Genomic DNA, 21,496 nt, shown 5'->3' with positions numbered 1-21,496 from the left:
TGGTGTCTTCCTGTTTCCCCGAGCTCGTCCAGAAGCTGGAGAGGGCGGCCGAGCTGCAGCTGGAGCTCCCGGGGTCGCCTGGCTCGTCCCGCTCGGGCTCGCCCGGCTCGTTCCGCTCGGTGTCCCCCCCCTCCTCGCCCGAGAGCCCCCTCCGCCCCCGGCCCCCCCCTCCGGCCCCCTTAGGCCCCTGCCCACCCCGCCCCGCCGCCCCCCCTTCATCCCCGCCATGCCCCTCGAGCCCCCCCTGCTGCCCGGGGCGGTGCCCCTGCCCCTGCCCCCGCCCGTCCTGCCCCCCATCGCCCGCCCGGCCCCGCCAGGCCCCACCTGGGGCTCCCCGGTGCGGAGGGCAAGGAGAGAGGCGGAGATGTCTGACGAGGCAAGTGGGGCAGAGTCTGTCCGTCTGTCCTTCTGTCCGTCTATCCTTCAGTCCATCTGTCCCTCTGTCCATCTGTCCTTTTCTCTGTCCTGTCCTTCTGTCCTTTTCTCTGTCCTTCTGTCTTTCTGTTCTTTTCTCTGTCCATCTGTCCTTCTGTCCATCTGTCTTTCTGTCTTTTTCTGTCTTTCTATCCATCACTCTATCTATCCTTTTCTCTGTCCATCTGTCCATCTGTCTTTCTGTCCTTTTCTGTCTTTCTGTCCTTTTCTCTGTCTTTTTGTCCATCTGTACTTCTCTCTTTCTGTCTTTCTGTCCTTCTGTCTGAGTCTCTCTTTTTCTCTGTGTCTGTCCCTCTCTCCCTGTCTCTCTCCCTGTGTCTTTCCATGTCTCCCTGCTCTCTGTCTGTCCTGCGTTGTCCCAGCTGGGTCTGTCTCCCTGTGTCTCTCCGTGTGTCTCCCTGCTCTCTGTCTGTCCTGAGTTGTCCCAGCCGGGTCTCTCTCCCTGTGTCTCTCCGTGTGTCTCCCTGCCTGTCTCTCTGTCTGTCCTGCGTTGTCCCAGCTAGGTCTCCCTCCCTCCTCTCTCTCTCCGTGTGTCTCCCTGCTCTCTGTCTGTCCTGCGTTGTCCCAGCTGGGTCTCTCTCCCTGTGTCTCTCCGTGTGTCTCCCTGCTCTCTGTCTGTCCTGCGTTGTCCCAGCTGGGCCTCTCTCCCTGTGTCTCTCCGTGTGTCTCCCTGCTCTCTGTCTGTCCTGCGTTGTCCCAGCCGGGTCTCTCTCCCTGTGTCTCTCCGTGTGTCTCCCTGCCTGTCTCTCTGTCTGTCCTGCGTTGTCCCAGCTAGGTCTCCCTCCCTCCTCTCTCTCTCCGTGTGTCTCCCTGCTCTCTGTATGTCCTGCGTTGTCCCAGCTGGGTCTCTCTCCCTGTGTCTCTCCGTGTGTCTCCCTGTCTGTCTCTCTGTCTGTCCTGCGTTGTCCCAGCTGGGCCTGTCTCCTCTGCTCTCTGACTTCAGCTCTGTTCGCCGATGTCCCGCCAGCCCGTCTCTCTCTCAGCCTGTCTCTTGACTTGCAGGAGGAAGAGGAGGTGGAGACAGCTCTTCCGGCAGGAGAGAGGAAGGAGGTCAGTGCTGGTCCCACCCTGCCCCCTGTCCTGTCTGTGGTGGAGTTTTGCCGTCTTGTCTGTCCCTGGGTCTCAGTGTCTCTCTCTCTTTCAGCCCTGTCTGTCAGTGTCTCTCTCGTCCTGCTGTCTGCCTGTCCCTGCCTCTCTGTCTCTCTCTCTTTCAGCCCTGTCTGTCAGTGTCTCTCTCCTCCTCCTCTCTGTCCTCAGTGTGTCTCTCTCCTCCTCTCTGTCCTGTGGTTTCCAGTGGGTCAGAATTAGTGGGCTACACCCAGGCTCACTCACTGCGAGTGTGATCTCAGCAGAGTCTCTGTGCTCTTGGGACACTTGACTCACCTGTCTCTCTCTTTCTCTCCCTGTGCTGTCCCTCTCCTGCCCCCTCTCTCCCTCCTCGGACTCCAGCTGGAGGAGGTCCAATCACCACCTCCTGTGAGACAGAAGAAAAAGAAGGTGGGTAATGCTCTGATCCTCTCTTTACATCTGTCCAGTGTCCAGTCAGTGTCCAGTCAGTGTGTCTGTATGAACCCCTCTCTCTCTCTCAGTGCAGTGTTCATGTACTGGAGTGTCCAGTCAGTGTGTCTGTATGAACCCCTCTCTCTCTCAGTGCAGTGTTCATGTACTGGAGTGTCCAGTCATGTGTCTGTATGAACCCCCCTCTCTCTCTCTGTGCAGTGTTCATGTCCTGGAGTGTCCAGTCCGACTCTTAACGTGACTCTCCTGTCTCTGCTTCAGAAGCGCCGATGCGTCTTTTTGATGTCCCTGAGCTGCGTGTCGGTGGAGACAGAAGATCAGGACGAGCCGATGGAGGTGGCGGAGACCGTAGCTCAGGAGAGGAAGAGCGAGGGAGAGGAGGAGCAGGCTGCCGGGAAGGGCAAGAAGAGGAAGAGGAGGGGCGGGTGAGCAGACAGGGGGGCGCCGCCCGGTCGTGTCTGTGATTCAAGGAGGAGTCTCCTCTTGCTGTTTGATGTCATGGTGACGTCTGTGTCTATGTCCCTCACACCTGCAATAACAATATTCTTTCCAGGTTCCTTTCCTGGTTCTGTGCCTGCTAAGATCTGGACTGGACTGGACTGGACTGGACTGGACTGGAGCTGAGGGACACCAGACGACTGGACTGGAGCCTAGGGACACCAGACTGGACTGGACCGGAGCTGAGAGGCACTAGACTGGACTGGAGCTGAGGGACACCAGACTGTGCTGGACCGAAGCTGAGGGACCCCAGTCTGGACTGAAGCTGAGGGACCCCAGACTGTGCTGGACCGAAGCTGAGGGACCCCAGACTGTGCTGGACCGAAGCTGAGGGACTCCAGTCTGTGCTGGACTGAAGCTGAGAGACCCCAGACTGTGCTGGTCTGAAGCTGAGGGACCCCAGACTGGACTGCACTGGAGCTGAGGGACACCAGACTGGACTGGACTGGAGCTGAGGGGCCCCAGACTGCACTAGACTGGAGCTGAGAGGCCCCAGACTGGACTGGACCAAAGCTGAGGGACCTCAGGCTGTGCTGTACTGAAGCTGAGGGACCCCAGACTGTGCTGGACCGAAGCTGAGGGACCCCAGTCTGTGCTGGACCGAAGCTGAGGGACCCCAGACTGGACCGAAGCTGAGGGATCCCAGTCTGTGCTGGACCGAAGCTGAGGGACCCCAGACTGGACCGAAGCTGAGGGACCCCAGACTGTGCTGGACCGATGCTGAGGGACCCCAGTCTGGACCGAAGCTGAGGGACCCCAGACTGTGCTGGACCGATGCTGAGGGACCCCAGTCTGGACTGAAGCTGAGGGACCCCAGACTGCGCTGGACTGAAGCTGAGGGACCCCAGTCTGTGCTGGACCGATGCTGAGGGACCCCAGTCTGGACTGAAGCTGAGGGGTCCCAGACTGGACTGATGACCTTTTGTTAAGCATCAATAAATTTTTTTAAAAAAAAATCTGTTTAGCTTTTGGTTTTTTCCCTCCCCCCCCCTAAGATTGCTGTTGGGAGAGGTGTGAGTGGGGCCAGCAGGGGGCGCTCTCACCCTGCGGTCTGTGTGGGTCCTGATGCCCCAGTATAGTGACAGGGACACTGGACTGTAAACAGGCGCTGTCCTTCGGATGAGACGTCAAACCCAGGTCCTGACTCTCTGTGCTCATTTACAATCCCGGGGTGTCTCTGGAGAAGAGTAGGGGTGTTACCCCAGTGTCCTGGCCTGATTCCCCCCCTGGTCTTGACCCATCATGGCCTCCCAATCACCCCCCCCTCTCTGAACTGGCTCCATCCCTCTGCTCTCCTCCCCACTGAGAGCTGCTGTGTGCTGAGCGGACTGGAGCATCATCCAGGTGGGGGCTGCACACTGGGGGGACTGGAGGGGATCCCCCTGACCTGGGAAGAGCTCTGAGGGGAGGGTCCAGACTTATTAATTATTAATATAAGAAGTTTTCACAACCCGGACTCGTGAAGGTACAGGCTCCCTTAATCCGGAGCAAGGTGAGAGGCCACCCCCTCGGGGCGCAGTATCCCCGATGCACCCCCCACCACCCAAAACGACACACACTTCTGTGACGATTGGGAGACCCCGGTTCGACCAGCCCCTGCGGTGGAGGAAACGACCCGCTGGAGAGAACACGCAGACTCCACACAGAAGGGTCACCTCGGCATTTATTCCAACAGCAAAACAACACCAGAGAGAAACGGTCTCCGAAAGAGAAGCGTACACCGGGAAAAACACGACGGGGTCATTACAAATGGGAATAGGAGTTCTTTTTTTCTTTTTTTTTCCGGACGTCAGTTGTATCGTGTCCTGGTGATTTCTCCCGTTTCGAACGGAGTTTAATGTCGCGTTTCTACTTTATTACAGAGAGGCACTGAACTTTGGGGAACGTGACATCCACCCAGTATTACTAGTAGGTTGATACATATAAATGTTATTTTTCCCCCCGTATTATACCTCGTGAAATATAACGATGGCCAACTCCTTAAGTCGAAATTTAAACCCTTATCAGCTATAAGACAGTCCGTCAACATCGCCGCGGTCCGAAGCGCGACCTTCGGTATGACGTTGGCCGAAGGGGGTAGGGTAAGGACGTCACAGCCGGGGGAAGCCCCTATCACGTGAGAGGGGTGCGGCGGGCGGCGAGCCCCCGGGAGCGAAGAGAAGTTGATTTGCGTGGGGTGTGGAAACACTACACGATCGGGCAAGCGAGCCGTTTTTTTTTTGTTTTGTTTTTTTCCAGAACATCAGAACAACCGCAGAGATGACCATCGATCCACTCCGGACGTTTCCTTTTTTGTCCTCTTTGGCCTCCAAAATAAAAAAAAAAACTGGAATCCATCGTGCCGTTGCCAAATTAAAACGTCGACCACTTTTCGGGCTTTCGTGGTGTCCATGATGAAACCGTCATGGTTGTGTAAGGATACGTTACGTCACAGACCGGCGGCGCTCGGGCGTGAGGAGTGTCGTTACGTTTTTGAAAAACAAACCTGTAAGATTCAATTTCAATTGAGTTTTTTTATATAGCGCCTTTCACAACAAGAATGCCCCAAGGCCCCGAACAAAGGAGTTGTTCCACACCCCCGCCACCCTCTGTGTACAGTAGAGCCCCCTGTCCTGACTGGAGGAGCTCAGCCAGCTGTGTCTGGAGAGAAGCCAGGGTATCGGCTTCAACCACAGGGCTGGGCGGCTTGTTCCCCACCTCCACCACCCTCTGTGTACAGTAGAGCCTCCTGTCCTGACTGGAGGAGCTCAGCCAGCTGTGTCTGGAGAGAAGCCGGGGTATCGGCTTCAACCACAGGGCTGGGCGGTTTGTTCCCCACCTCCACCACCCTCTGTGTACAGAAGAGCCTCCTGTCCTGACTGGAGTGACAGTAGAGACGGGGTTCATGGGTTATCCGGAGGGGGACTTCGCTCCAACAAAACGCCCAGCCCTGCTGCTCCTACCTCGGACGGAAGACACTTTCCCCAGCTGCTTCATCGTCTTCTCCCTGCGGGAGACCGGCCGCCTGCCGGATCGGGGGGCGCTGTCGCCGGGGCGGGCCGCGGCCCCGACGTCGAGGAGCTCACAGGGGGGGGGGGCGCCCCGCTCGTCGTCGGCACCGCCGCCGCGTTCTCTGCCGCCGCCACCACCACCACCACCGGCGTCGGGCTGCGGGCCTCACCTGGAGACAACACACCGGCTTCTTTTAACAGATCACCTCGGGAATCGGGAACAACGGAGCTGTGTGCGGCCGTCTGTACGGAGGGGTTCAGCGCGGGGGGGCTCTGGGGTCTGGACCCGGGGGGGGGGGGGACTGTCTGTGTGGAGTCTGCATGGTCTTCCTGTGTTCTCCGGGTCCAAAGACAGGCTTTTGGGCTAATTGGCTTCTGGGAAAACTGGACCTGGTGTGTGTGTGTCCTGTGATGGACTGCTGTCCTGTCCAGGGTGTGTGAGTGAGTGTGTGTGTGTCCTGTGATGGACTGCTGTCCTGTCCAGGGTGTGTGAGTGAGTGTGGGTGTGTCCTGTGATGGACTGGTGTCCTGTCCAGGGTGTGTGAGTGTGTGTGTCTGTGTGTCCTGTGATGGACAGATGGTACCCAGCCTGGACACCCATGAGACACTGTCTTCCTCAGAAGACTCTCACGGAGGGCACACTGTCCCTAACCCAGGTCCAGAAGAAACTACAGTGATCTATAATTCCTGCGCCTCGGAAGGGGTTATGACGTCTATGTCCGGCGCCCGCGGACCGGCAGTTCGGCGTTGCGCTCCGCAGCTCGAGCTTCGGTGCGAGGCAGGGCGGGAGGTGTCGATGTGGCCTCGGCGCCATCTTTGCTGGTGAGTCAATTGTGACCGTTGCGGTACAATAAACCATCAATAAACCTTTTCCCACCCCGACCAGTATTTCTGTCGCGGCCCACGTCCCTTACAATCGACAAACTATAAAAAAACAGTAGCCCTTCGCAACATTACACGCCATTTTTTTATTTTAAACGTCCGTTAGATACGCAGGTGGCTCGATACCTGTCTTAACCTCGCCGGCGTCTTTATACCGGCAAGTGAATTTTATTTGGGGTCCCTCAGAATTGTGACAGAAATGTCAGTGAGCCACAATAAAAAACTAAACTTTTTTTTAAAGGCGATGAATGGATTTTATGAGTAACCGTGTAGGGACTGAAGACGTTTTGGTACAGGACTTTCTTTAAATATCAGTTGGGCATAGCGTTTTACAAAAAGATGATGATCTTGGAGATAATTGCAAAGGAAAATTGAGATAACTACCAAAACATTACGTGTGAAACGACAGGACAGAACTTTGAACCCACAAAGAAACAAAGGTATGAAATATTGCCTCGTCATGGGGGGTTGATAATTGTAATAAGTGTTCCTAATTTTCGGAAAGAAATGTATATTATGGGAGTCACACGTGAGATTTAGTGTATATACGTTTCATATTGTGCATATATACGGGGTTAAAAAGTGGAATGAGTATGATTATAAACTCGTGTGTCCTATAATCAGATAATTTTTGAACAAGCTTTGATTAGACAGGTGAAAAACAACATCAGATCCTTGTTTTTAATATATTCTCACGTCTGAATATCAGCTTCTCCCCTCTGACCAACATTTCAGGGATCCCAGATGTAGATCCCAAATTGAAACAAATATTCATTTGTTACCCTTATTAAAACAGTTAATAGAAGTGAGTGACCAGGGTAAATAAAGGTGGGTCAGTGTAAACTGTTTATTCTGGACCAGACTTTGTCATGTGTGATATGTCATGACTTCTTATATTAAGTTTAATCTTTATATTTAGTCATACATGTGTAATAGATGCGATGTGTGTCCATAAAAAGGTTTCTCCAGGGGAAAATCAAGTTGGTTTTAAAACCGTGTTTCCTTTTTAGGGTACGTTTGCATTCCAAGTGTGGGGATTTTGCCTTTATGTCACATTTCGGATGTGAATCCGTGGTATTTTTGCCGAGACAAGTTGCCTTTCTTATACGCGGAGGGATCTGCTCGTGAGATGTCCGCTCGGTCCATTTCTGAGCTCAGTATAAGGTGTAGAAAGCATGACTGTCATCATAACCCGCCTCTCACCCTGGCCCGAGCCTGAAGCACGCCCCCTAGTGCAGGGTTAGAGGTGTGGAATAATGTTGTGACTATTGCTTCATTAATAACATGCTGATTGCATGTTTCTAGATGGGTATAACAGAGATCTCAACTACTGAGGGGCCTTATTAATAATTGCTTACACTTATATAGCGCTTTTCTGGACACTCCACTCAAAGCGCTGCACTTTATTACAGAGAGGCACTGAACTTTGGGGAACGTGACATCCACCCAGTATTACTAGTAGGTTGATAAATATAAATGTTCTTTTTCCCCCCCTATTATACCTCGCGAAATATAACGATGGCCAACTCCTTAAGTCGAAATTTAAACCCTTATCTGCTACAAGACAGTCCGTCAACATCGCCGCGGCCCGAAGCGCGACCTTCGGTATGACGAATCCCACTACCACCACCAATGTACAGCCCCCACCTGGTTGATGTGACGGCAGCCATAGTGTGCCAGAACGCTCCCCACACAGCAGCTCTCAGTGGGGAGGAGAGCAGAGGGATGAAGCCAGTTCAGAGAGGGGGGTTATTAGGAGGCCATGATTGGTAAGGGCCAATGGGAAATTTGGCCAGGACGCCTGGGTTACACCCCTACTCTTTTCGAGAAACACCCCGGGATTGTTAATGACCACATAGAGTCAGGACCTCGGTTTTACGTCTCATCCGAAGGACGGCGCCTGTTTACAGTATAGTGTCCCCGTCACTATACTGGGGTATCAGACCACAGGGTGAGCGCCCCCCTGCTGCTTCCTCAGAGACACCGCAGGAAGACAGGAGTTTGTGATGAAAGTTCATGAGGGATGGCCACACCCTAGTTCGGTCAGACTCGGCTGTCGAAATTTTAGCAATCACTCCTGACTCCTCTCCTGAAACACTGTCAATACTGCACGTGATCCCCCTCTCACCCTCGCATCCCTCTCTCACCCCGTCTCCACCTGTGTAGCTGCCCCCCCTGGTCACTCCTCCTCGCTGTGCAGGGGGGGTCCCAGCCTCCTCATCCTCTGGCCAGGAGCCCTCAGCCAAGCGGGTTCAGCCAGATCATCACTCCATGATCCTTTCAGTATGCTAAATTCCTGGTGTTGTTTTTTTTCTCCCCAGAAAACTGACTGTCCGCCCCACCTCTGCGCTAAGTGGACGATGAAGTCAGGTTCCAGTGTGCCTGGTGTTTACAGGTAATACTTCAGACTGGTCGGCCTCACCTCAGGGTGTCTGGGCGTTTGATATTATACAGTTGCAATGCTGAGGCCTGTGACTGTGATGCTGTAAGGCTACAGGAGTCTCTCTGGAGATCCTGAGTGATTTCCGGCGTTCGTGTGGAAACACAGCCCCACCCTCCCGCAGTGTCCAGTCCGCAGAATTTTCTGGAGACGTGGCCTAGCCGATGGGCGACCCCGCCAGCGAGAGACTAGCTGAGGCAGGACGTTCTGTACGGTTCAGTTAATTAGACGCGCACAGATGTTGAGCTCATCGTCCTTTTAATTGTGCCATCTATGCTAACTGTAGCAGAGATCGAACTATCAAGGTGACAGATCAATAATTTTAAATTAAATAGATGCATGATATCAGATGCATGATATTGCTAGCGCTGATGCAAGAGGCAAGTCAGAGGAACTGAACACAGAATGGATAGGAGTCGCAGTGAGTGAGTGAGGAATGAGCTAAATTATTTAAGAGGATTAAAACACTGAAGAACAGGAGACACTGAGAGAGAGGAGATCACAGGAAATTACCTCAGTAACAAACATACTAACACACAGGACAGGAGACACAGTGAGAGAAAGAGAGGAGATCACAGAGAATCCCTCAGTAACAAACACACAGGACAGGAGACACAGCGAGAGAGAGGAGATCACAGGAAATACCTCAGTTTTAAGTGCAGACAACCGGACAGGAGACAGAGTGAGGAAGAGTAAATGAAACACAGTAGGATTGATAGGAGACGGGTTATGAAGAGATGGGACACACAGAGATGGAGAGAAGGGAGGCAACAGTTGAACTCGCTGGCTGAGTTAATTGACGCTGCTGTTTCTTTGGCAGATGAAGTCGGGGTCCAGAGTTTCGCTGACATGGCAGAACCGTCCCAGCTCGGTCTCCTCCCATTCCTGCAGGTCAGTGCCCCTTCAGAAAGACCCTGTGTTCAGGGAGACACACAGGGAAGTCGCACACTGTGACAAAAGGCTCCAGAGACATCGCCAAACCACAGAATAGCTCCGGAGCATTTGTGCACCTTTTGGAATTCTTCACGTATAGTGAAAGGTGAAAATAAAACCAAGAATGGGTGACGCGTCTTTACACAGAGGCGGGTGGGGAACAAGCTGCCCAGCCTTGTTGTTGATGCCGATACCCTGGCTTCTCTCCAGATACAGGTGGATTAAATCATGGGTCCAATTAATCACTAACTACCAGACAGGCTTGAAAAACCGAATGGCGTTCTCTCGTTTTTAACCTTTCTTCAGTTCTTAGAAAACCTGCACGCAGAAAAAAAATAATTTGCATTTTTTTACTACTTCCAACGGTCAGGTCTGTGGGTATTTACATCTGACTAGAATGTGTATTGTTCAAAATCTCTTGTTCACTATCAGTGTTGTTGTTTTTAGTGTCCTTCTCATTACTCCTGTGGGTTTTATACTGTGGTAAAGAGTTAAAAAAGTCCTCACTTTGTGCTGCTCTCGGTTTGTTGACGGTGGCGTAATCCACATCACTGTTGGGTAGTGTGATGTCTGTAGAGAACAGGATACGGGTCAATACTTATGTTAACTTATGTTAACACCATACTGAACAACAGGACTCACTGTTCACACGCGTATTGACACTGTTCAGACGACAGGACTCACTGTTCACGCTCGTATTGACACTGTACACAACAACAGGATTCACTGTTCACGCTTGTATTCACGCTGTACACAACAGCAGGACTCACTATTATTACATATGTTCACACTTGAGTTAAAACTGGACAGAGCAGCAAGAAGTTATCATGATGTTTTATTTCTGCTAGTTTAATAGATAGAAGTAAAAGATCCTCACTTTGTGCGGCTCGGGGTTTGTTGACTGTGGAGTATTCAACAGCAGTATCTGTCTGTGTTAATTCTGCAAAGAATAAAACATGTGTTCTCACCCGTTAACACTGTGCAGAGCAAAAGGGAATTCAATGAGTTAACACTGTACAGAACCGGACTCACTGTTCACACTCGTATTGACACTTTATTGAACTTTATTGACACTTTATTGAACAACAGGACTCATTGTTCACACTCGCATTGACACTATACTGAACAACGCCGCGTCTCTTTTCCTGTCCTTTCAGCGCAGGGATAAACCTTGACCTGTTCCGTTTCGGGTGAAGACAAAGTCGGCGTCGCTGGGTTTTTTAAAAAAACCTGCAGAGCCACTTCATACTTCTGACGACGATGGAATGGGAATATTTACAAGTCCTGTTTTAAAAGGTCTTCGGATCTCACCGTTTCCGGCTGGGAGTGGGGTTTGCGCTAGGCAGTAGTCGGAGTCTGTTTTCTCCAGGCGTTCTGAAACAACCCAAAACACAGGATGAGAGACCGCAGTTGTGAAATGAGTTGAAAGCTGATCGTGGGCCGCCTGTTTGCTAACTGAACCAGGCTTGCCCAGGCCGGATCCATTAAAACCCACAAACTTCATGAATACAGGCGACCAGCTTTGACTTTGCTGGACCTTTTATTGACCATCATATCGGACTGCTCCAGTGAGAACTCCGCATTACAGATCTCTCAAGGTCAAACTCACAGAAGAGCCACAGTCAGACAGAGACAGGATCAGAGACACAAGGGAGAGTCAGGACGGTGAAGGAGTCCTCATGGAGGAGATCAGATACAGATGCAGCCATTCAAAATGCGCGGTAAAAACCCGCGGTACAGTAACCTACCCACAAGCCACCGCGGGGCACCGGAGGGCACCGCAGGGCAAGTGATTGGCTGGCCAAAATGACCGACAGGGGCACTCGTGGTGCATTGGTTGGTAGTGCAAAGATTTAATCATTTAATGTCTTTACTGTGCACATTTTAATCCGTTTTGAATATTTATATGGATTTTACCACTAAAGGGAAATTTTAGTAGCTGAGCATAAAAAGAAGAGGAGCATAACGCATCTGAAGGTCATAAACGATATTAATTTAGGAACATAAACATTACTGTATGTATGTAAACTGTACTGTGTATGGCTGGTCTTGGTAGTTTAAAGAAAAAATACACACCAGTCTTCCATTTCTCCCTAAACATTTTAAGCATGAAAGTTTTATGAAACGGTACCCAAATATGCGATTGCTGTATAGAATGAATTTTAATTAAAAAAATTATTTAACACGAACATTAAGCTGTTTACATCTTCCGCCTGAGAACAGTCACCCGTTGCTACCCAACGCAGAAACACAGCCACTACCTAGCAAAGAGAGGACATTAGCTACCCAATATGATAAAGAAATAAATGATTATTTTGTTTATTTCTTTTGCACATTTATTTGAACATTTCCATCGATTGTACAAGCGCTTTGAAACTGTCCAATCCCTAGTTCATCAAGCATTTACCGGTCTGGCGCCGGTCTGTGTCTTCCAGGATATAATGCCAGCGAACTCTTGTTTTTATGTCCACTATAACAGACAATCTCCTTTGCTTTTAACCGAGCGTTTAATAATTTCCTAAAATGAAAATATTTACTTTATTTCCCTCACGGGATCAATAAAAGTATCTATCATCTGTCTAAACTATGGGACAGAATTCTGGGGTCTCCCCATACCAGAGATTATGGTAGGGCTTCAGAATGGTGATTGGCTGAAACCATCTGACACCCCTCTGATTGGAGAAAAAAGACATGCTGGTTTGCTATACATACTGTACCAGGAAGAGGATTTCTTTCTATTCAAAACGTGTATTTTAAAAGTTTAAGAAGAAAAAACCTTACAGCGTACACAGATTTCTAAACTGATCAGGATCGTTATCTTTGTCTTATGCATAATAATGTTCACCGCTCTGTCCAGCAAATTAATAATAAACTTTATTTTATATAGCGTTTTAAACTAATAAGTAATTAGATTGCTCATAAACCTAATCACTTTATTTTCTTTTTATTTAGGCTCAGATTTCAACTATAGATCGTATTATTAATAACCATAATAACAACCAACCAACAAAAACAACCATATAAATATAATACCAACCAAAAACATAGATAACAACCACAATACAAAATCAAATAATCAAACCATTTTACTCTCGCAAAGTCCTCCAATTATCATAATCCCGCCCCTTATGCAAAACCAAACCTTCCTCCCATCCCAGTTTATCCTGTTTCTCATAAACAAAATCCACCTCAATTTTCAACATAAAGCATTACACAAAATCAATACCTTAACACTCCATACTCAACAACGATAATTCACAAACAGCCAGAACATGTAACTACACATTCCCAAACAGACCTAATTTCCATAGCCCCGCCCCTTATGCAAAACCAACATCCCTCCCCTGTTCTCTCTCTCCCCTGGCAGTTGTAATTGTTTTTATTTTCAAATAAATTTTAGCAAAGTCATGTATTTTTTAAATCTTAAGATTTTTATATTTATGTCTTTATTTAGTGGTTTCATTAGTGACAAAGGCTAAACTTTCTTGGAAAAATGTCTTTTATGTAAACCATGTTTGCTATTAATTCATTTAGGGCTAGAATATGTTCATTGTCTTCCAATGAAAGAATGGTTCCTTTTGCCGTAGTCGGGTAGACATTAGAAGCTTGCCACGCCCGGACTGTTACACCAAAGCATTAGCATGTTAAAGCGATTTCATTGAGGAGCCTAGCTTTCTTAACTAGTAAGTAATGTACTTTTGGAGGGGGGGGGTGTCTTTCGCTGGAAAACTTGCCCCCTTCTACTTTGAAAATACCTGTGAAACCGGTTTAATTTGTCACAGCCAGCACTCCCGCAGAGAGGGGGGTTGTACTTGTTAATGTCTTAGCCGGAACACATCATTATATCTCATTTTGTATTTCTATAAAAAATCGTTTGCCCAGCCTAACACTATTGTTGTTATTGTTTTTATCCTGTAAAGCGCTTTGAGCAGCACAGCTTTCTCACCAGTTAGATTACTTTTTGATACTATCCTTACACAAAGCAGAAACTTCTTGTATTTTCTGATGACATACAAGTGGAAAGATTACAGATTTTAATCATCTTTTTTATGAACCAGGGAAAATCTGATCATGTTTCTCTATAACAATAATAAAAAACTTTATTTTACATATCACCTTTAAAAGTGGCATCTCAAAGCAATACAGTAGATGGAAACCACAGATTACAAAGTAAATACCCAGACAAACGCAAACGCGTTTTTAATAAAATGCTTTTATTCATTCAGCAGAGAGAGCGTAAAACCTGGGCATAACAGCTGTTCCTTTTTCTGATCACCCGCTCTCTGGATACACGTCTCACCTGTCCTGTTCTTTGTTTTCCTAATTTGCTGATTATGCCTTCTGCGATCCACTCCTGCCCTCACACCCAAAGAAGACTATTTTAAATTGATTTGCGCGGTCCATTGTGCAATTAACACTTGTATATGCTGTCCTTAAGGTGATATCACATAAAGGTGATATGTAAAATAATGTTTTTTTATTGTTATAGAGAAACATGATCAGATTTTCCCCGTATCAGAAAAAAAGATCTAAAGTATACTAATTTGTCACTAGTATACTTTTAATACAGTCTTTGCTGTACTCTTGAGAATCCTTGTAATATTTTGAGCTCTGGTTGAATGATAAGTGTAGCAGTTTAAATAATTTTCGTAGTTAGATATTATGAAACGCTCTGTTAAAAGCAAGGGAGTTTTTATGTCCATTACAGTAAAAGAAAATGCCTGACAAAGCAGGGCTTGGACAGATTCCAAGTGCATTTTTGCAATTTGCGTTGCATTGTGCTGCTGTAATACAGTTTAAAATAATTAAAAGTCTAAACAGTATCAGCTTTATTTATGGGTTGCAATTTAAAAAAAGTCAAAAACCGCACTCAAAATGCAATTTAGAGCTTTCTGGCAAGAGGAGACACCCAAATTAATAATGTAACATGCCACTGCATGAACAAGGTTATACTGCTATTTCCTTAGATACGCGATTAAAAAATAATTTTTATTAAATTTTTAATAAAATGTTTTTGTTCACTCATAATCTGACAATTTCAGGAAGACTAAGGAAGGACTAAGGGAATTGTCATCTGTTGTGAAAGGTCTGTGAGCTCTGTGACTTTGAGACCACTTGTTATCCCAGGTTGTTTGAATTGCCACAATTCAAATAGAGAAAAAAGAGCTGACTGACAAGATTTAAGATGTGGCTGTCAATGTTGGATTAAAAAAAACACATTGCCCGACGTTAGTTGCATTGCTTGAAAAATAATTTTATTTCGAGAGACTGGATAAGTAATTCAAGTGTTTTTTTTTTAACTTCCTGAAAAACAAATAATAATTTAACTTTATGTGCAAATGTTTTATGATATGTCGCTGTTGTGAATGTCTGTGGAGTGCCTGTCTGTCCTGGCTATGCTCTCTCGCTTGCTCGCCCTCCCCTTCTCTCTCTCTCTCAATTCAAGGTGCTTTATTAGCATGACAGATTGGTACAATCAGTGTTGGGTATTTACTTTGCTTTGAGATGCCACTTTTAAAGGTGATATATAAAATCAAGGCTTTAACTTGCTTTAACTCCGCAAGTCTGAGTTCTCGTGTCTGTCCTATCCAAACCCGAAAGTATTACAATATGTATCTTTATAGCAGGTGGTGTACAACTTTTTAGCATAGATTACACTTTTCTAAAATGTATTTAAAAAAAAAAACGATTACAATCTAATCTTTCCATGTTTGATCCCAGGATCCCAAGAAAAATAAATCTAAACGGGGAGAATGCTATGCTGAACGTTAATTAAGATACTTAGAAGACAAAGATATCAATTTATGTTGCATTTGTCTGATTGTGAATCAAAAAACACATATATTTAAACCTGCGTTTGCGATTTAAATCAAAACGCGATTTAAATCAATATAAATGTTTATATTGTAACACATAGGTGACTATTCATTGTTATTAAAATGACTTAAATTCGATCATGTTGTGATATTTAGAAATATAAATTTGTTTGGTGCGAGTGAGGTTTTATTTAATCTCTGACCCAGGGAAATGTTTTATTTTTTCAAAGAAATGTTTGTTGAAAAAAAAGTCATGACTCCAGCAGGATTCAAACACACAGCATGTGAGGTAGGAGCCAGGAGCCTAACCCACAGTGCCACCAGCAAGGTCACATGCAGAGTGCTGAAAAAGCACTACAGAAACATTATCAACAGACAATGTACAGCATGTACTATTCTTGTGTTGCGGTACATGAATATAATTATATCGTTATTAATTTCTTTAGATACGCAATTCCATATTATATTCCCTTTTAATCAAATTCTAAAAGTATGCTTGTTGACTCCAGTATCACATTAGTTAAAGACTTCGAAGCTTAAAATGTTAAGGGAGAAATGGAATACTGGTGTGTATTTTTTATTTAAAGTACAGAGACCAGCCATATACTGTATGTTTATGTTCCAAAATTAATATTGTTTATGGCCTTCACACGCGTTACAGTATGCTCCTATTCTTTTTATGCTCAGGTACTAAGATTTCCCTTCAGTGGTAAAATTCCATATGAATATTCAATGCTAAAATGGGCACAGTAAAGACATTTACTGTAAATCTTTCTACAACCGACCAACGGACTACGAGTGCCCCTGTCGGTCAACCAATCACGTACCGCGGTATTTTGCGTCATCCCGCATCACAATGCGCGACGCCGTAGCCAATTACCTCCGGTATGTGTCTGTATTTGTAAGCAAAGGAGAGTCCGTGCTGCGTGTGAAACACATCAATAGTTCAGCATTTCTGAAACGTTTAATTGAATTGACAAAGAAATCCTCTCCTTAAACTTCAAAAAAGGATTATCTGTGGAGCCAGCAGGCGTAACACTGCAGTTGCCCGTTTCTCACAGGTGTTTGAAGTTGTGGATAACATTTAGTTAAACCTAATAACTGGTTGGGCCACCCTTAGAAGCAACAGCTGCAATCAAGCGTTTGCGATAACTGGCAATGAGTCTTTTACAATGCTGTGGAGGAATTTTGGCCCACTCATCTTTGCAGAATTGTTGTAATTCAGCCACTATGGAGGGTTTTCGAGCCTTAACCGCTTTTTTAAGGTCATGCCACAACATCTCAATCGGATTCAGGTCAGGACTTTGACTAGGCCACTCCAAAGTCTTCATTTTGTTTTTCTTAAGCCATTCAGAGGTGGACTTGCTGGTGTGTTTTGAACTTGAACTTGAACTTTATTGCCATATGTAACCGGTACTGGTACAATGGAATTCTTACTTACAGAAAGTCTCTCGATTGTAAAACAAGTGTAAAAAACAAGACAAAGTGCAAACAGTGCATCAAGACAATGTACAAACAAACAATAGACAATGTGCAAGTAAACATGTAGACAGTTTGAATGTAAACAATACAGACGTGTAAACAATGACTGGAGATGTGCAATAGATAAGAAATCATAAAGAGGTAGATGGTGATGGTGTAGGTGTGGTCCGAGGGGGATGGCTAAATTTGTTCGCCAGTCTCACTGCTTGTGGATAGAAGGTATTGAAGAATCTAGTGGTAAGTGTCCGTATGCTCTTATATCTCTTGCCTGAGGGCAGTGGGGTGAAGAGCTCATGCCCGGGGTGGTGACTGTCCTCTGTGATGGCCAGAATTCTACCACGGCAGCGGTCCTCATAGAGCTGTTTAATCTCGGTGAGACCGCAGCCGATGATCTTCTGGGCCATATTGACCATTCTCTGTAGTGCCTTTCTTTCTCGCGAAGAGGTGTTACCATACCACACAGTGATCCCGTTGGTGAGGATGCTCTCGATGGTGCAGCAGTAGAAGTTCACCAACACATGTATTGGCATCCCCCATCACTTGAGGCACCTCAAGAAATAAAGGCGCTGCTGAGCCTTCTTCATGATAGAGTCAGTGTTCACAGTCCAGGTTAGATCTTTAGAGATGTGAATTCCCAAAAACCTAAAGCTGGTGACTGTTTCCACTTCCGTTCCATCAATACTGAGTGGGCTGTGAGTGTATGGCCTGTGTCTCCGAAAGTCCACTTTTAGCTCTTTCGTTTTCTTTATGTTCAAGTCCAGGTTATTGCTATGACACCACCTAAGCAGCTGTACAACTTCATCCCTGTAAGTGGACTCGTCATCATCACTGATCAGTCCTATTATAGTGGTGTCATCGGCAAACTTAATGATGCGGTTGTTGCTGTGTCTTGCTGTGCAGTCGTGAGTAAATAGGGAGTACAACCTTGGACTCAGACAGCAGCCTTGTGGGGTTCCAGTGCTCAGGGTGAGTGGTGTTGATGTTTTATTGCCTATCCGCACCACCTGTGGTCTCTCAATAAGAAAGTCCAGCAGCCAGTTGCAGACAGAGTTGCACAGACCTAATCCCCTGAGCTTTGTCACCAGTTGACTGGGTATGATGGAATTGAATGCTGAACCGTAGTCCACAAACAGCATTCTCACATACGAGTTCTTAGTGTCCAGGTGTTCCAAGGTTGTATGCAGAGCCAGGGAGACAGCATCATCCACTGCTCTGTTGTTCTGGTAGGCGAACTGCAAGGGGTCCAGGGATTCTGTGATGGAGGAGTTGATGTGTGACAACACCAGCTTCTCCAGGCATTTCATCACCACAGATGTTAATGCTACTGGGCAGTAATCATTCAGGCATGTCACTTTTGTCTTTTTGGGGGTTGGAACAATAGTGTTTTTTTTAAAGCAGGTGGGGACCATGGACTGTGACAGGGAGGAGTTAAAGATGTCCGTAAACACTGTGGTCAGCTGGGCTGCACATGTCCTCAGGACGTGAGGTGGTATCCCATCAGGCCCTGCAGCCTTACGGATTTTCACCCTGCTCAGAGTCTTCTGCACGTCCTGCTCTGAGAGTTTCAGATCAAACTCGCCCTGCACACTTGGGGTCTTCTCAGCATTGCCCTTGTTCAGAGCATCAAAGTGGGCATAGAAGTTTGCCCGCTTTGGATCATTGTCCTGCTGCAGAACCCAAGTGCGCTTCAGCTTGAGGTCACGAACAGATGGCCGGACATTCTCCTTCAGGATTTTTTGGTAGACGGCAGAATTCATGGTTCCATTTACCACAGCAAGTCTTCCAGGTCCTGAAGCAGCAAAACAGCCCCAGACCATCACACTACCACCACCATATTTTACTGTTGGTATGATGTTCCTTTTCTGAAATGCTGTGTTACTTTTACGCCAGATGGGACACACACCTTCCAAAAAGTTCAACTTTTGTCTCGTCAGTCCACAGAGTATTTTCCCAAAAGTCTTGGGGGTCATCAAGATGTTTTCTGGCTCATCAGTGGTTTTCGTCTTGGAATTCTGCCATGCAGGCCATTTTTGCCCAGTCTCTTTCTTATGGTGGAGTCATGAACACTGACCTTAACTGAGGCAAGTGAAGCCTGCAGTTCTTTGGATGTTGTTGTGGGGTTTTTTGTGACCTCTTGGATGAGTCTTCGCTGTGCTCTTGGGATAATTTTGGTCTTTAGAAATGGCTTTATAAACTTTTCCAGACTGATAAATCTCAATCACTTTTTCAGACAGGCCCATGTAGGTTTAATTTTTCCCTTAATAATAAAAACCTTCATTTAAAAACTGCATTTTGTGTTTACTTGTGTTATCTTTGTCTAATATTTCAATTTGTTTGATGATCTAAAACTTTCAGTGTGACAAACATGCAAAAAAATAAGAAATCAGGAAGGGGGCAAACACTTTTTCATACAGCTGGCTCTGTGGTGCAATGGAGAGCGCGTTGGACTTCTAGGCCTTGATAGAATGAAGTCATTCAAAGGTTGTGGGTTCGAGTCCTACCAGAGTCATGTATCATTTTTATTGAACCTTTCTAAATCCTCTAGGGATTGGTGTTGATCAAGTCAAATACAGGACTTCTTAAGAGTCCACAGTTGAAAATGAACCAGCAGCCACAAGAAAGAAATTAGCACTGGACTGTGATCACATCACTCCTGTCCTGGAGTCCTTGCACTGGCTTCCTGTCAACTTCAAAATCCTCAAGCTCAGCTATAAAGCTCTCCATGGCTTGGCACCTCAGTACCTGTCTGGGTTATCGCCCTACTCCCCACCTCACAACCTTTGCTCTTCTAATTGTGTTTTCCTATCTGTCCCCCAGTCCATCTGGACTACACTCTATGGGTGACAGGGCCTTCTCCTGTTTTGCCCCAAAGCTCTGGATCTTTATCCCCAAGGATATCAGTCACCTTCTCTAAACTCCTTCAAATCCAGACTCAAAACCCTCTTCTTTAGAAGAGCTTTTAATGCACTATTCTTTACCCCTCTGTTCCTACTGTATTTAATACCACCATCTATTGTCTCCTCTAACTGTGTATTCTCATCCTGCTTATCTTGTGTATTTTTTTAACTTTATTGTTGTCATTCTGTAAAGTGCTTTGAAAAGCCACCTTTAAAAGCGCTATATAATGTAAAGATTATTATTATTATTAATAATGAACAGTGCATTTAACACTGAGCACATGTGGTCCTTCTTTGCAAAGGATTGCAAAGGTTGGGAATTAGCTTTTCACTCGTGTTGTTGAAGACCGTATCCTGGCTGTGTTGCAGGAAATGTCTGGATGCCATCACCGGATCAAGGAGAGGATCAGGGTTTTGGGAAGTCTTTTTGATGCCTGACACTGTGTGTTTCCTGGTTGTAACGGGTGTCATTCTGGACCTAAACAACAGAGAACACCATTGAAATCGCTGGACTGCCTAGCGGACACTTTGTCGCCTTCTTCTGACCTGTAATTAATGTGATTCTCTGAAAACGTGGCACGTTGTATCTGTGCTACCTTTATGGAGGGTGACCACACTCATAAGGATCATAGATTCGATCACAAGCATCTAAAAACGAGAATGAGAAAATGACATCACGCTATAAGGCTGAATGGCACGAATTCTCCTGTTCCTTCTGCAGCAAATGTGAGTTTTTTTGCTTCTTAACACTGAGATAGTTGGAGATATTTGGCAGCTGTGGGATTCCAACTCAACCCTCAAAGAGACTGGAGCTTTAATCCAGCTCTAAACTAAAAACTGGGTGACTTGTAAGGGCTGGTAGGAGAGGAAAAGAATAAATGCTTCTTTTTTGGTCTTTAGCTACTAAAAGAAAGGAAAAAATATTTGATTATTATTTATTCACCAGTTGTTTTGATCAAATTATTGTAACGCAGTGCCATATTAAGGTATAATATGTACATGAACGTCATGTCTGAGTCGATGATGGAAGCTGAGTATCGCTGGAGGACAGTTCATCATGAGTGGGTAAGCCTGCATAATGAGGGAGAAGAGATCGGCCTCTCTGATGCAGTGTCCAGTGACACTAACCTTCTGTCCTACTGTTCTCTGCTAATGTAGAGGGTGAATGCTTATTTAGGTGAATGTAAGGTTTCATTCTTGTAAAATATTTCCGAGCACTTTTTTTGTTGCTGAAAATTAATCTTGTGCATTTGAATGAATTCCGATATTGTCACCTAATTCTATACATTGTTTCATCAGACTAGAACTTTTATAGGAGCTCAATTGCATTTATGAATTGCATAGTGATAGTATTTCTTTCCGTTTAAATACTTCAGTCAAAAATGTAGAGAAGGTGCTCCTGTTTTCACCATTATAAGAACTGTGATGCACCAGTAATATTTACTCTCACAAAAGTATTGTAATTGTATTGTTCTGTTCTGTAACAATCTTGAGTGACACAAACCTTCTGTTTTACTGCACTACACTTCTCCAGAGGCCAGTTCAGCACACAAGGATCCTCAGTCAAACAAACACTGCAATCGCTTGATAAAAGCCATTCCTCAT

At 46.2% G+C, this 21,496-nt stretch overlaps 1 protein-coding gene and 1 non-coding gene across 3 annotated transcripts in view; one reads left to right on the top strand and one right to left on the bottom strand.

The window, feature by feature from the left end:
• LOC138243075 (uncharacterized) overlaps positions 1 to 21,496 on the bottom strand; it is a 114,137-nt gene that overhangs the window by 23,913 nt on the left and 68,728 nt on the right. The gene's annotated exons all lie outside the window — the stretch shown is intronic.
• On the top strand, positions 19,411 to 19,503 carry trnar-ucu (transfer RNA arginine (anticodon UCU)). The gene is made up of 2 exons: positions 19,411 to 19,447; positions 19,468 to 19,503. It is a non-coding gene; the product is annotated as a tRNA-Arg (tRNA).

Source organism: Lepisosteus oculatus, chromosome 14, assembly GCF_040954835.1.
Source record: "Lepisosteus oculatus isolate fLepOcu1 chromosome 14, fLepOcu1.hap2, whole genome shotgun sequence".
Lineage (NCBI taxonomy): Eukaryota > Metazoa > Chordata > Actinopteri > Semionotiformes > Lepisosteidae > Lepisosteus > Lepisosteus oculatus.
Note: the sequence above shows the minus strand (reverse complement) of the source record. Positions and strands in the feature narration are given on the sequence as shown.